This window comes from Microcaecilia unicolor, chromosome 1 (assembly GCF_901765095.1).
Source record: "Microcaecilia unicolor chromosome 1, aMicUni1.1, whole genome shotgun sequence".
NCBI lineage: Eukaryota > Metazoa > Chordata > Amphibia > Gymnophiona > Siphonopidae > Microcaecilia > Microcaecilia unicolor.
Window position 1 is genome coordinate 616308161 of NC_044031.1, and position 17367 is coordinate 616325527.

Below are 17367 nucleotides of genomic sequence, written 5' to 3' on the forward strand. Positions count from 1 at the left end.
TCAAAAACACATTAACAATGCAGAACACACACACTGCAACTTTGCCCCACAAAGCAGCACACTTATGCAACCAGATCAGCAAGTCTCGCCTTTTATTTCCTGTCATAACACACCTGACAGATGCTGCCTAAGTAACATACTACACTTGTATGGTGTACATGGATGGGGGGGGGGGGGGGGGGGGGGGGGGGGAACGGAGACCTCTAATGCTCAACGTGTCTGGCTTGTTCATTCTCTCATTCATATTCAGGCACATCCTCTTAGTAATCTCCTTCCTACACCCCCAGCTAAGTTTACCTCTTCTAGGCTGATCCTCCAAGATACCTCCCTCCCTTCTCACTCCATGATAACCTTATTCATGCTCCTCCCCACTCCAGATTCACACCGTCTCTCTCTCTACCTTTCACCATCCCTTCCCTAGTCAAGAGAAAAGGTGTCCCAGGCATCCTCCAATGCAGCCAGCAGTGGCACGGATTGCAGCCACTGGGGAAGGAGCAGGACCTAACCTTTCCTTCCCAGGGCAGCAGGGAACCAGCAACATGGATTTCAAGTACATGGCTCTCTGTTCTGTGCTTCCTCACTGAGCAGTCACCCAAGTGCAGGCAACCCAGCTCTTAGAGACACGATGTACTGTGATATGCTGGGAGAACCTCCAATCTAATGTGTAACCTGAATTTTAAAGTTAGCTACTACAAACCATAGAATATACTGCAGACTGTCTATTTAGGAAAATCATTAAAATCTTATTTATAAAAACCAAAAACACACAAAAAAAAACCAACCCTTCTGAGTTAAAAAGACCTTAGTAGCATTTTTTTTTAGAACAAGCTTCATAAAATTTTAACTCTTGTAACCTAGTCCAGCTGCTTGGTCAAAACTGAGTTTAGGAAACATATTGGGGGGGGGGGGGGGGGGGGGGGACATACACACTTTCACAAGGCACTCAGAAGAAAAACATCAAATTCTATCTAGGTATCTATCCTAGAACTAATTGAATATTAATATTTTCAGATTTGAGCTGCAAAGATAAAATTGTTCCTACTTCAGATGATGATCCAGCATAGCAAGGTGAGAAGTATGTTCTAGCTGCATCTTCTGATTCATTTCCACCTGTCTGGTAGACATTAACTGAGCTGTGGATGCATAGTGCTGCGATTCTGCCTTATCATACACAGGCTTACTGAGCCACAGGCGCTCACTGTCTTTATGCAGAAAACAGTGAACAGGTAAGAGGTGGGCAGATTCTCCAAGACGCTCTGAAAGGCCTTCACTTTTGACCCCAAGTTGTTTTACAGCAACATACTGATATTTTTTGTCCTTTTTCATGACCTCTTGAAACCGCTGACACTCATTTGATTCTGCATTTGTTACAGAATGGCCACCAAACATGTTCTCATAGAAGTATCTTTCTGCATCATCATAAACTGGCTTGTCCAACCACACCTCTGCAATCAACTGTTGCCCATGTGGCCACTGAGGCTTGCCATTGACAGTTGGATCTGTGGCAATAGGAAACCTGGAAGTTCTGGCTATGCCAGAAGCAATCATGTGATCTGGAAACAGATTTGATGCTGCAGGAGTTGGAATGGCAGACACATATCCCTCATCAGGGGTTCTCTGCATACCACCACGGTTATCATGCAACATAAGAGGAAGGCCAAGAGGCTGTGAGGCAAAAGGTGATTGGTATCGTTCAATGAAGCTCTTCTCAGCATTACTAAAATGAACCTTGTTCATCCAAATTCCACAAATGATATGGTGGCAAGCAACCAAATCACTATGGTTACAGTTCATGATTGCATGGATAGCCATTCTTTTATTAACACTTTGAGCAAGTTCCTCAGGGTTGGGCACCAACATAGATGGTTCAGCAGCTGATTTATTATCTAGCAGTGCCTTGGCCAGATCAGCTGCAAGCTTAGTTTGGTATTCACATTCAGCTTTTTCATATAGGAGTCTATCAAACCACACATGATCTGCTAACAAACCAGCCAGAACAAAATTTAACTTGGGCACAAAATTCTTATGTTTGGGTGAACGTCTCTTCCTTTGCTTTCTTCCATTTCTGGACTTCTTATGCTCACCGTCTGGTCCAGTTTCACTGGACTCGTCTTGGCTTACTCCATTTAAGGACTCCACTTCTTTGAGCTCTTCTGATGCTATGGCTGCCATTACAGCCTCTCTCTCATAGTGGAGTCTTTCTGCTTCATCATATTTGTGTTTGTCCACCCATAACTTGGGCACAAAATTCTTGTGTTTGGGTGAACATCTCTTCCTTAGCTTTCTTCCATTTCTGGACTTCTTGTGCTCACCATCTGGTCCAGTTTCACTGGACTCGTCTTGGCTTACTCCATTTAAGGTCTCCACTTCTTTGAGCTCTTCTGATGCTATGGCTGCCATTACAGCCTCTCTCTCATAGTGGAGTCTTTCTGCTTCATCATATTTGTGTTTGTCCACCCAAACGGTCTCCACTGTACAGGGGTGTTTCCTTGTCCTCATCCTCATTCAAAAGCAGCATTGAAAAACAATAAGCACAGTAATGAAGTTTCATGTTAACTTCAGTAAAAAAAATAAAAGCACACAAGCATTTAGTGTGAAAATATGGGTTTTATCCAGCAACTTTTATCAAAATGGCTAGGGGAAAAATGCCATTTTAAGTTGATGTTACATGTCACAAGTTTAAGGCATGTTCCCTTCTATCTCTGGCCAATGAAACCCAAAATATTATCTACTGCAAGATGTTTAGTCTGGTGTGACTTTTTAGAAGTTATATACAAGAAAGTTACTGGCAGATATTACAAGCTGCCAAGCGCTGCCCAAAGTTCCTTTTATTATGGTCAAAGTTATTTCATTTACAAATATAAGCTACTTAGCTTAATTACCACCATAATCTACACAAATTAGAGATGCCAAATTTTTCAACCAGATAAAACCCATATGTTTTTATGTTAATGTTTCAATAATGTTCCCAATTTTTTATGAAAATACAGTACATATGAGTGGGCAAATTCACTTTGAGGCTCATTTTCAAAGCACTTGGACTTACAAATTTCCATAGGTTACGAAGTGCTTTGAAAATACACACATCACCTAAATTGCATTCAGCTGATGTCAGTTTTGACTGTATGAAAATCAGTGCAGAAAACCAGTGATACAATCAACATGCCACAGTCCAATTTGAGGTCAGGCAGTAAAGTTATTTAACAAATGAAACCAGTATTTTAGCACTGTATTGGAGTTAATAGAGATGGAGGATAGCAGTACAAAAATTCACTATGAAAATAGTCTGAAGCCCAGAACCTAAATCAGATATGCAGCCTTCCTGTACAATCTTCAGCACTCATCAGAAAGCCCTTTTACATCAGAGCGGGCTTAGGACAAATGAAAAACTACTGCAATGAGTGATGCACTGCTGTGCCATGTGCATTTTAACCTTTAGCCCCCAAAAGTTGACTCAGCCTATTAGGAGTTTTTGTGCAAATAAACAAAGGAAGTACAAAAATATATAGGCTCAACCAGCCTATTTGGTATTAAAAATAGAAAGAAACAGCTATTTTATAAATATTTCATTATAAAGATGACAAGCTGGGAACTTTACTCAAACATTTACATTTCTTGTAAGCAAAAACATGCATGAGCAAGGAAACAGATATAGTTACAATCTTATTCAGGGTTCTTACTGTTTAGCCCCCCTTCCCAAATCCCTGGGAAGAATAACCAGTGGACGACTGTACGGGCTAAACCTTCAAGGGGCTGCTTCTCCCAGGATTCACTCTTTACATTTAAAATCTTACCTGTTCCGTTAATTACAGGACGAGATATACTCAATCAATTTGTAAAAGAATTTTCTTAAAAAAAAACAAAAACCTCAACTCATTTTAGACACAAATCAGATAAAGCCAATTACATTGCAATTTCATAAAACATATATTCCGTAACAAGCAATCAAGTCTCTTCCTTTCTGTGAGGGGAACTAAAGCAAAGTCTGCAGCAAGACGCTGATCGGCTTTACTAAAGTCCCCCCCCCCCCCCCACACCTTTCTTTAGCCTTATTTTTATACCCTTCTTTTTTTCACTTCTAGCCGTATATGTGCAAAGCTCCACGTCTGCTGACCCCCTCCCACCTTTCCTAGTTTCTGCTGAATCTGCAGTTAATTACTTACTTCTACACCCTACCGGCAGGCTGCTATTGTCATCACACAACCTCCTAACGAACCAAAGCTGGTCCAACTCTGCTTCACTCAGGGGTTAAAGAATGCACAGATTCCATTTTTCATAACAAGCAGCTATCATATGCACAGAGATTTCTACATTAATCAAGATTTCTTCTTTATTGGTACACTATAGTACAGCTGAATAGTATAAAGCATCCAAAACAAAAACAGGCCCAATTAATTCAGTTCGCGATTCCTTAGCCTTTTCTCCATCCACCTTACAACTCTATGCTAAATATATGAGAAACACTTATTGGTTTCATTTATTTATTTTGCTGTCATGATTTGCAGTCAACTGCCTTGATGTGCGACTTGAGTTGCAGTACATGGATGCAACAAATTTATAAGGGGAGTGTGTTAGAATATGTTAGGAAAGCCTCAAGTTAAATCTGACAAAATTCATTTGGGCCATTGTACTGCTCTACATTGGTGAATTTAAATTTTAAAAAAGCTACACTGAGCAACCTAGAGCATTTGGGGGGCCTTTTACCAAAGTTTAGCATTCACTAACAGAATTAGAACATGCTAAATGCTATGCATCCTATTTTATACCTAAGTTCACATGGCACTTGGTGCATGCTAATGTGCGTTAGCACATGATAAGCGTTACTAAAAGGGCCTCTAAGATCATTAGAGAGGAGCCAGGAACACAGATGTAGAAGTGAAGCGAACAGCAATTCTGAAATTTTTTTAACTTAAGATTTTGAAAGTGTAAAAAGCAAGAATCTCGATAGTAATGAGGTAACTTTTTCAGTATTTAAAACCTTCAAAACAAATCAGTATTGACTGTGATTGAGTTCCATGCAAGGGTCTGACCAGCAGGATTCCCCCCCACCCCCCTTTTAAAACAAATAGGAGGAAACATTTTTTTCACTGAATGAATGGAACTCTTTGCCAGAGGATGTAGTAACAGCAGTTAGCAGTTTGGACAAGTTCCTGGAGGAAAAGTCCATAGTCTGCTATTGAGACAGACATGAGGAAGCAACTTCTTGTCCTGGAATTGGTAGCATCGAATGTTGCCATGATTTGGGTTTCTGCCAGGTACTTATGACCTGGCTTGGCCACTGTTGGAAATGGTATACTGAGCTAGATGGACCATTGGTATGACACAGTATGGCTACTCATGTTCTTATATGCTCTTATATTCCCAGTTAAATATTATTTTGCCAGTTACATGGTCAGAAGCAGCAAATCGAAGCTATTGGTTTCTGTGGCAGCAAACTGAGAATGACGGATTACAGAATTTAACTCTTGCTGATGCTCCTTGTGACCTTGCAGAAGTTACTTTACTCTCCATTGCCTCAGGTACAGCTCATCTTGAGCTACCAATGAAAATCATGAGAAATCTTGTCGGGGGGGGGGGGGGGGGGCAGGAAAAACAAATGCTCCTGTTGCTGGGCACAAGAGTGGAGGAGAGGCCTAGTGGTTAGAGCACCAGTCTTGAAATCCAGAGGTGACCGGTTCAAATCCCACTGCTGCTCCTTGTGATCTTGGGCAAGTCACTTAACCCTCCATTGCCTCAGGTACAAACAGATTGTGAACCCTCCTTGGGACAGAGAAATATCCAGTGTACCTGAATGTAACTCACCTTGAGCTACTACTGAAAAAAAGTGAGAGCAAAATCTTAAAAAAAAAAAAAAAAAGACAGATGGTGTTATACAAGAAAAGGATAAATTATGACAGATTAATTTTTTCTTTAGTCAGCAACACCATTCTGCACAAATGAGTGTTAGAGAAAACTGAATTTTGCCAGTATCATGACTGGTATAAGTAGTTGTGATCCCTGGAACAATCAAGTGTGCTTCTTACCAAGTAGACGGTCCCCTTCTAATGCACCCATGCCCCGTCAACCACTGCTGCTGCAATGACAGTCAAACAAGTAACACACCAGAGTGGCACTCGCTACCCTATATATACCAGGATATATCTACTTTAAATCAGTCCTAAGTTTTATAAACTGGGGTTTGAATCAATATAACCAGAAACCAACCCCCCAGCATCTTACAATATTTAAATATAGGATATCCCATTTCAGGGACCTCGGCAGTGACTTTTCACACATGGATATCATCCTGAGACTCGCTGATATTGTCATCAGTGAAAAGTCACTGCCGAGGGTCGCTGAAATGGGGTATCCTGTAGTTTAAATATTGTCAGGCGCTGGGTTGTTGTTTGTGGTTATTTTATTTATTTGTTGCATTTGTACCCACATTTTCCCACCTATTTGCAGGCTCAATGTGGCTTACATAGTACCGTCAAAGGCGTTTGCCCAGTCGGTGGATGAAGATTGCGTGTTGTCCTGTTCGATCATAGTCATACTGTGTTGGTAGGTGAAGAGGACAGCTATAAATCACAGGAATGCCATATGGCTGCTAATCACAAAATTAATTTTTTTCTCTTTATGAAGAGCTGAAAAGGAAAGAGCACACCCAGAACCACGGGCCAAGACCTTGCAAAGACAGGACTGCAGAACGGTATCACTGACTAAAGAAAAGAAAATTATCCCTCCTACCCTTCCTCTCCAAGATACTTGAACGCGCCGTTCACAGCCGTTGCCTTGATTTTCTATCCTCTCACGCCATCCTCGATCCACTTCAATCCGGCTTTCGCCCCCTACACTCGACGGAAACGGCACTATCTAAAGTCTGCAATGACCTGTTCCTTGCCAGATCCAAAGGTCACTACTCCATCCTTATCCTCCTCAACCTATCCACCGCTTTTGACACTGTCAATCATAACTTACTTCTCGCCACACTGTCCTCACTTGGGTTCCAGGGCTCTGTCTTCTCCTGGTTCTCCTCTTCTCTCTCCCACCGTACCTTCAGAGTACATTCTCAGGGTTCTTCCTCCACCCCCATCCCGCTCTCTGTTGGAGTTCCTTAGGGATCTGTCCTTGGACCCTTTCTTTTCTCAGTCTACACCTCCTCCCTGGGTTCCCTAATCTCCTCCCCATGGGTTCCAATATCATCTTTATGCTGATGACACCCAGCTTTATCTCTCCACACCAGACATCACTGCAGAAACCCAGGCCAAAGTATCGGCCTGCTTAGCCGACATTGCAACCTGGATGTCCAGCCGCCACCTGAAACTGAACATAGCCAAGACCGAGCTTATTGTCTTCCCTCCCAAACCCACTTCTCCTCTCCCTCCACTCTCTATCTCTGTTGATAACACCCTCATCGTCCCTGTCTCACCTGCCCGCAACCTCGGGGTCATCTTTGACTCCTCCCTCTCCTTCTCTGTGCATATCCAGCAGATAGCCAAAACCTGTCGCTTCTTCCTCTATAACATCAGCAAAATTCGCCCCTTCCTGTCTGAGCACACCACCCGAACTCTCATCCATTCTCTCATTACCTCTCACTTTGACTACTGCAACCTACTCCACACTGGCCTCCCACTTTGCCATCTATCCCCCCTTCAGTCCGTTCAAAACTCTGCTGCACGTCTTATCTTCCGCCTGAACCGGTACACTCATATCACCCCTCTCCTCAAGTCACTTCACTGGCTTCCGATCAGGTACCGCATACAGTTCAAGCTTCTCCTTTTAACCTACAAATGCACTCGATCTACAGCCCCTCCCTACCTCTCTACCCTCATCTCCCCTTACATTCCTACCCGTAACCTCCATTCTCAAGACAAATCCCTCCTGTCAGTACCCTTCTCCACCACCGCCAACTCCAGGCTCCGCCCTTTCTGCCTCGCCTCACCCCATACGCCAGGCCCCCTCCCTGCCCATCTTCAAAGCCTTGCTCAAAGCCCACTTCTTCAATGTCGCCTTCGGCACCTAACCATCATACGTCTATTCAGGAAATCTGGACTGCCCCTACTTGACATTTCGCCCATTAGATTAGATTGTAAGCTCCTTGGAGCAGGGACTGTCCTTTTCTGTTAATCTGTATAGCGCTACGTAACCCTAGTAGCGCTCTAGAAATGTTAAGTAGTAGTAGTAAAATTATCCTACAAGTCAATTTCTCCTTTCTTAGCAACAGCTCCAATGTTCTGCACAATGAGGGTCTGTGCATCCCTACACCCACTGCAGAGAGTCTAGATGCTATGTCAAGAAGTGTCATAGGTGCCCCGGCCAGAAATCTTCTACACTCTAGCTGCTTACCGGCTAAGCTCTGAGGCCAAGGCTTGTGTAGAGCTGGTAGGACTGGATGCGGGCAATGAGCATTGAAGTCTGAAAGTTCTTCCCAAATGAACCTGTATGGGCCTCTCTACCTGGGGGCATTAGACATGAGTCCTGGAACTCCTAGCTCGTTTGTGGGCAGATTTAACCACCAGGGAGTGGTGTAGCAATTGCACCTTCTCAAATTTGGGAGCCTTTTGGATACAATATTGTGTATCTACCTTCTTAGGTGCAACCTGCACTGAGACAGAAGATTCCCAGTTCATCACGAGTACATCCTTAAATATAGGGTGCAATGGTACTGTGACCCCTTCCTTACGGGAAGACTCAAAGTCGACAATTAACATCTCTGCCCTTGGTTCTTCCTTCGTCTCTAACTTAAAGGGAATGGCAGAAGCCATGTCCCTTACAAAACCAGTGAAACAGATCCTCAGGTGGAGATTTTACATCTCTCTTGATGTAGGGAGGGATCAGAGGGAATGCCATAAGTTGAATCCTACAAGAAGTAACGTGGGTCTTCCTCTGAGTCCTATGAAGAATTTCAGTCAGACGTCTCCTCATACTCAAGCGTGCGCTATGCAAGTCTGTCTGCCTCAGCTCAATGGAACCATGTCCATGACCTGAAGAATGCAGCCCTACTCTCCAGGGAAGCTTCAGCCCCTGACCTTGAGAGTGATACCCTATACGTCAATGTCGACACCGACACCCTTTGAGGTGCTGGCACCGACGATATCTGCACAAATATGGAAGAAGCCTCAGGGAGAATCTGGGGCGGATCCACAGCTGGCGAAAGTGCCCTCGATGCCTGAGAAGTCCGCTGCTGCAGCATCTGTGCCAGCTCCTCCCTGAGCATGTATCAGAACTTCTCATTGAAGGAAGGTATTGGCAAAGACGGAGGAGCGGGTAGACAGGCAGGCTGAGGTGTTTTTGTAAAACCTGTAGCAGGTACTTGGCTGTTCTGAGTCTTGCCCACCAGCTCCTCTTCCAAAGATGAGGAAGTGCTCCTCCTGGTGCCAGCGCTTCTTGGTTACTGGTGATGTTGAAGCCCCGGAGCTCCCGGTACCATGCAATGAAGACTGATGCTTGTGCTTCTTGGACTTCCCCTGATGTGAATAATTGTGGTCCACAAGGACATCAACCCTTTCATGCCCTCCGTGTCGGGTGCTGACTGGTCCCAGGACATACTCTCCGCACCCAATGTCAAGAGCAGACCTTGGATGTTGGGTCTGCTGCACTTTTAAACAGAGCGAACAATAGTTAGACTCAAGGTTAGGCCCAAGGCACCCGAAGCACCAAGAATGCAGGTCTGTCACAGAAATCACCCGATTGCATTAGGCGTACCTTTTGCCACTGGGGGTCTTCTGAGACACCAAACAAACAAAAAAACACAGCCAAATTAAAGAGGCCTAGCAGATCACAAATATGAAAGGAAACCAAGCACTAAAAAAACACAATTAAAAGAAAATGAAAAGAGAGGAAGGCATTTCAAATGAGCAATCACAAAGGAGAACACCGACGTGTACTCGCTCTGCAGAAAAACTAAGACTGAGCGACCCATGTTTACCAGTCAGGTGGGAAGGGACCCACGCATGCACAGTGGGACGCTAGAATTTTCTTGAAACATCTATATGCTAGCCAGCATCTGAACTAGGCTCAGTTGGATGATGTCACCCAGATATGAGAATACTAAACGGACTTGCTTGGGGAGGGGGGGGGGGAGAGGAGACGGTACTCTCCCGCTGCTCTACTAGACTACAATAGAGACCCCCCCAGGTGAGTCCTACAGTGCTGTCTGTGGTGTGCTGTCCAAGGCAGGGATCCTGCCCTTTAGTCTTGCCCCACCGGCATTCCAACTGTCACAGCTGATGTTTTTATAGGCAGAGGATTATAATACCAAGGAGCATTCTAAGCAGAGAAAGAGAGATGAATTTGGAAGAAGGCAATGGCATTAAAGGCTTCACTTCAGATCACTTCACCTCAGTTCTACCCAAACTCCACCCACAGGAACACCTACACATGAATCACAGAGCAAGGGTTCTCAACCCAGTCTGCAGAACACGCCTAGCCTGTCAGGTTTTCAGGATACCCACAATGAATATGGATGAGATAAATTTGCATACAATGGAGGTAGGGTATGCACATTTATCTCATGAATATATATTGTGGGTATCCTGAAAACCTGACTGGATAGGTGCCTGAAGGAATGGTATGAGAAGAAAACCCCTGCCAGAAGTAAATGCACTCTTGTTGACAACTGGGATTTTACAAAACTCATTTTCTGCAAGTACAACGTACTTTACACCAATCCTGTAATTCTATAAATGGTGTGCAACTGCACAGTTATAGAATAGTACCATTTCTGCACATAGCTTAAATAGCCCTTGACTGGTACTTATTTGTGACAACTTACACAAGCGAGATATGATCTTATTCTATATACACAACTGTAAAGCAGGCATTCATATAGAAGGGGTATGGGAATGTCATAGGTATTCTTACCATTCTAGCGCTCATTTTAGAGAATGGTATCAATTACATTGTTTAAGTATCAACTTGCTAGTATTCTACAATGGCAATTACACACTTAACTGACATTACAGAACTCATGCTTAGTACACAAGTATTGCCACACTGGGACAGGCCAAAGGTCCATCAAGCCTAGCATCCTGTTTCCAACAGTGGCCAATCCAGGTCACAAATACCAGGCAAGATCCCAAAACAGCTCAATACATTTTATGCTGCTTATCCCAGAAATAAGCAGTGGATTTTCCCCAAGTCCACTTTAATAATGGTCTATAGACTTTTCCTTTAGGAAGCCGTCCCGAACCTTTTTAAAACCCTGCTAAGCTAACTGCCTTTACCACATTCTCTGGCAATGAATTCCAGAGTTTAATTACACATTGAGTGAAGAAACATTTTCACAGATTCATTTTAAATTTACTCCTTTGTAGTTTCATTTCATGCCCCCTAGTCCTAGTATTTTTGGGAAGAGTAAACTATTCACATCTACCCGTTCCACTCCACTCATTATTTTACAGACCTCTAACTTATCTCCCCTCAGCTGTCTGTTCTCCAAGCTGAACAGCTCTAGCCGCTTCAGCCTTTACTCATAGGGAAGTCGTCCCATCCCCTTTATCATTTTCGTCACCCTTCTCTGTACCTTTTCTAATTCTACTATATCTTTTTTGAGATGCAGCGACCAGAATTGAACACAATATTCGAGGTGCGGTCACACCATGGAGTGATACAAAGGCATTATAATGTCCTCATTTTTGTTTTCCATTCCTTTCCTAATAATACCTACCATTCTATTTGCTCTCTTAGCCGCCGCAGCACACGAGCAGAACATTTCAACATATCATCGACGCCGCCGCCTAGATTCCTTTCTTGGTAGGTGACTCCTAATGTGGAACCCTGCATTATGTAGCTATAATTTAGGTTCCTCTTTCCCACATGCATCACTTTGCACTTGCTCACATTAAATGTCATCTGCCACCTAGATACCCAGTCTCCCAAGGTCCTCCGGTAATGTCTCACAATCCTCTTGCGATTTAACAACTTTGAATAACTGTCATCAGCAAATTTAAATACCTCACTAATTACTCCCATCTCTAGATCATTTATAAATATGTTAAAAAGCAATGGTCCCAGCACAGACCCCTGGGGAACCACACTATCTACTCTTCTCCATTGAGAATACTGACCATTTAACCCTACTCTCTCTTTTCTATCTTTTAACCAGTTTTTAATCCACAACAGGCCACTACCTCCTATCCCCTGACTTTCCAATTTCCTCTGGAGTCTTTCATGAGGTACTCTGTCAAGCACTTTTTGAAAATCCAGATACACAATATCAACCGGCTCACCTTTACCCACACGTTTGTTCACCCCTTCAAAGAACTTTAAACAGATTGGTGAGGCAAGATTTCCCTTCACTAAATCCGTTGGTTTTGTCTCATTAATCCATGTTTCACACACATAATTTTGGCACCTAACTGTAGGCGACCCTTCTTGACCTGACAATTTATAATACTGACCCCCTATGGCCAAGCTGTAGGAGAGGCTTGGCCCACCAGCTGGCAGTCTACTTTGGTGAGCCGGTAATTAAGCTTCTGCAAATGCTGTTTTTGTTTTCATGATTGAGGGATAACCTGAGATTAAGCTCTGATTTTAACTTTTATTTGCTTTTGTTTACCAGCTGACACCTAGATAAGATACTATTTAGCTTTATTAATAGTTTTATTGTCATTTCTATCATTTCCTATTATAAAAAATAATCTTTGGCAATGCTTGCAGCACACACCTCCTTTAGTATCAGGATCCATGGCAGCATATTGCTTTTAGAGTAAAAAAAAAATGCTGCTAGCAGCTCAAATCCCCTATTGGATACCAAGCGTTTGACATTAACTTCAAAAGGCAGCGATTCTGTGACAACATACAATGGTTGGTGGCTAAACACATTACACAGCATCATTCATTTAAAAATCTATATCCCACACAATCTTAATCTCGGCGTGACCCAAAAGTATACACAATAACCCCTGTTTACTAAGGCATGCAGAAATGCCGACAGTCCATTCAAAATGAATGTGCTGTGTCGGCATTAATGTGTGGCTTAGTAAACAGGGGGTAAATAATTTAAAAGCAAAAACAAAATAAAAAAAACTCTGAATGGCTGCACTAAGAATGCTTAAGTTGGCCAAAATATGGTAAAATTATGTATAATCATACCTGATAATTTTCTTTCCATTAATCATAGCTGATCAATCCATAGACTGGTGGGTTGTGTCCATCTACCAGCAGGTGGAGATAGAGAGCAAACTTTTGCCTCCCTATATGTGGTCATGTGCTGCCGGAAACTCCTCAGTATGTCGATATCAAAGCTCCATTCGCAGGACTCAGCACTTAGAGAATTACACCCACGAAGGGACACTCTGCCCAGCTCACCACCGCCGAAACGGGGGAGGGGAAATAACCCAGCTCATCCCCACACAAGTGGGGGAGGGGAATCCGTCCAGCTCATCCCCGCGGAGCGGGGGAGGGACACCACACCCGCCGATGCAGGGGGATCTGGCTTATCCTGCAACCGCAACCGCGGGAGGAGCTGACTGACCCTAACACCGCCGAAGCGGGAGGGGTACAAAGCTGCCCTACAGCCGCACGAAGCGGGAGGGAGTGCCGGCAGAATTTTAAGTCTCAATCCAGCCCCGTAAAACGGAGGGGAGAGGAATGCAGCAGCTCACTGTAACACAAACTCGTCTTAACTCTTGAAGAATCCAAGTGAAAAAAAAAACTTGAACACGAAGTCTTTCTGAAGTAACTGAAGACTAAACTTGAACCTGAAATGCAACCAGAATAAAAACAGTACAGATATCTGGGAGGGGCTATGGATTGATCAGCTATGATTAATGGAAAGAAAATTATCAGGTATGATTATACATAATTTTACCTTCCATATCATCAAGCTGATCAATCCATAGACTGGTGGGATGTACCGAAGCAGTACTCACCCAGGGCGGGACATTGAAATCCCTGACCTCAACACTGAAGCTCCAAACCGGGCCTCCGCCCGTGCAGCCACAGTCAAACGGTAATGCTTGGAGAATGTATGAGCCGAAGCCCAAGTTGCCGCCTTGCATATCTCTTCCAAGGAGACGGATCCGGCCTCTGCCATCGAGGCCGCCTGAGCTCTCGTGGAGTGAGCCTTCAGCTGGATAGGCGGCACCTTCCCCGCAGCCACATAAGCCGCTGCAATGGCTTCCTTGACCCATCTTGCCACTGTAGGCTTAGCAGCCTGCAGACCCTTACGAGGACCTGCAAACAGGACAAACAGATGATCCGATTTCCGGAAATCATTGGTCACTTCCAAGTATCTGATGATGACTCGTCTCACATCCAGATATTTAAGAGCAGAGTACTCCTCTGGGTAGTCCTCCCTACGAAAGGAAGGGAGACAGAGCTGCTGATTCACATGGAAGCGAGAAACAATCTTGGGCAGGAAGGAAGGCACTGTGCGAATAGTCACTCCTGCCTCAGTGAACTGCAGAAAAGGCTCTCGACATGAGAGCGCCTGGAGCTCGGAAACTCTTCTGGCTGAAGTGATAGCCACCAAAAAGACTGCTTTCAACGTCAGGTCTTTCAGAGATGCCCTCGACAAGGGTTCAAAAGGCGGCTTCTGCAATGCTCTTAGTACCAGGTTGAGATTCCACGCAGGCACCACTGAGTGCAGAGGAGGGCGCAGGTGATTAACTCCCTTGAGAAAGCGCACCACATCTGGCTGCGAAGCCAGGGAAGCACCCTTCAGGCGGCCCCTGAAGCAAGCCAGAGCCGCTACCTGGACTTTAAGGGAACTGAGCGACAGGCCTTTCTCCAGACCTTCTTGCAGGAACGCCAACACTGAAGAAATTGGAGCAGTGAAGGGAGAAAGTGAGCCTGCTTCACACCACGCTGCAAAGATACGCCAAACCCTGGCGTAAGCAGTAGAAGTAGAGCGCTTCCTCGCTCTCAGCATAGTGGCGATGACCTTGTCTGAGAAGCCCTTCTTCCTCAGACGCTGCCGCTCAATAGCCAGGCCGTAAGACCAAAGGGGGAGGGATCCTCCATCACCACGGGACCCTGATGTAACAGGCCCTGCTCCACTGGCAGCCGCAGAGGATCGTCGACTGAGAGCCTGATCAAGTCCGCATACCAGGGACGCCTGGGCCAATCCGGACCCACCAGGATTACCCTGCCGGGATGCTTTGCCACCCGGTCTAGCACCCTGCCCAACATGGGCCAGGGCGGGAACACATAGAGAAGCTCTTGTGTCGGCCACTGTTGGAGAAGAGCATCTACTCCCAGGGATCGAGGGTCCCGTCCTCTGCTGAAAAAGCGCGGCACTTGGCAATTGGCCGATGACGCCATCAGATCTAGGCTCGGCTGGCCCCAGCGCTTCGTGATATCCAAGAACGCCTGAGCAGATAGCTGCCACTCTCCGGGCTCCAAGGTATGGCGACTGAGAAAGTCCGCCTTGACATTCATGACTCCGGCAATGTGGGCCGCTGAAAGCTGCTCCAGGTTCGCTTCCGCCCACTGGCAAAGATTCATAGCCTCCTTGGCTAGAGGGGCGCTCTTGGTACCTCCCTGGCGGTTGACATAGGCCACAGCCGTGGCATTGTCCGACAGGACCCGTACAGGCTTCAACACCAGTACCGGGATGAACTCCAAAAGCGCCAACCGAATGGCTCTGAGTTCCAGGAGGTTGATAGACCACTTTGCCTCTGCAGGAGACCAGAGCCCCTGCGCTGTCCTTCCCAAGCAGTGGGCTCCCCAGCCCGACAACGAGGCGTCCGTCGTGACGACAATCCACTCTGGGGTCACCAGAGGCATTCCCGCAGACAACTTGTCTGTCTGCATCCACCAGCTCAGCGCCTTGCGCACTGCTGGGTCCAAGGGAAGGCGCACAGCATAATCCTCCGACATCGGAGTCCAGCGCTGCAGCAAAGAGTGTTGAAGTGGTCTCATATGAGCCCTGGCCCAGGGCACAACTTCCATCGTGGCCGTCATAGAGCCCAACAGCTGCACATAGTCCCAAGCCCGAAGGGGAGAGGCTACTAGGAACTGGTCCACCTGAGCCTGAAGTTTGACAATCCGATTGTCTGGCAGGAACACTCTGCCCACTTGGGTGTCGAATCGAACTCCCAGGTACTCCAGGGACTGAGTCGGGCGCAGCTGGCTCTTCTCCCAGTTGATGATCCATCCCAGGGAGCTCAAAAGAGCAACTACCCGGTCCACAGCTTTGCCGCACTCTGCATAAGAGGGGGCTCGGATCAACCAATCGTCCAGATAAGGATGGACTTGTACCCCTTCCTTTCGTAGGAAGGCCGCGATGACCACCATTACTTTGGAAAAGGTCCGCGGAGCAGTAGCCAACCCGAAAGGGAGGGCTCTGAACTGGAAGTGTCGTCCCAGGACTGCAAAACGCAGAAAGCGTTGATGAGGAGGCCAGATGGGAATATGCAGGTACGCTTCCTTGATGTCCAAGGATGCCAGGAACTCTCCTGCCTTCACTGCCGCTATAACAGAGCGGAGAGTCTCCATGCGAAAGTTCCGCACTTTCAAGGCCCGATTGACCCCTTTGAGGTCGAGGATAGGCCGGACAGAACCTCCTTTCTTTGGTACCACAAAGTAAATGGAGTAACGTCCCTTGCCAAGCTGACTTTCTGGCACCGGAACGACCGCGCCCAGGCGGATCAGATTGTCCAAAGTCTGCTGCACTGCCACAGCTTTGACCGGAGACTTGCAGGGAGAGAGTACAAACCCGTCTTTTAAGGGTCGGCAGAACTCTAGTTTGTAGCCGTCTCTGATGACTTCCAGCACCCACGCGTCTGAAGTTATTGTGGTCCACTCGCCCAGAAACGAGGACAGCCGTCCTCCAATCTGCACTGGGGCGTGGACCAAGACCCCGTCATTGGGTACGAGACCCTGGGGGAGGACCGGAGGGAGCACCTCCGGGACGGCGGTCTCTGCGAAAGGAATGCTGCTTGGGGGAGAAATTCCTCTTGAAGGAAGAGGGGGCAGAGGAACCCGACTTGCCCGGGCGGTACCGACGGGCTTCCTGCAACCGTCCTCTGGAGGTACCGGGACGAGTACTAGCCCGAGCCCTGACCTCTGGTAATTTCTTGCCCTTAGACGTGCCGAGATCGGTCACGATTTTGTCCAGCTCGACCCCAAAGAGCAGCTTGCCTTTAAAAGGCAACCTAGCCAGGCGGGATTTAGAGGCGTGGTCAGCAGACCAATGTTTCAGCCAAAGCCACCGCCGCGCAGAGATTGTCTGAGCCATGCCTTTCGCTGAGGCCCTCAAGACATCATACAGCAAGTCTGCCAAATAGGCTAAGCCCGATTCCAGGGCCGGCCAATCAGCCCTCAAGGAATGATCTGAGGGGGAAGCCCGCTGCACCATAGTCAGGCACGCCCTGGCCACATAGGAGCCGCAAACTGAGGCCTGCAAACTTAAAGCAGCCGCCTCAAAGGACGACCTTAAGG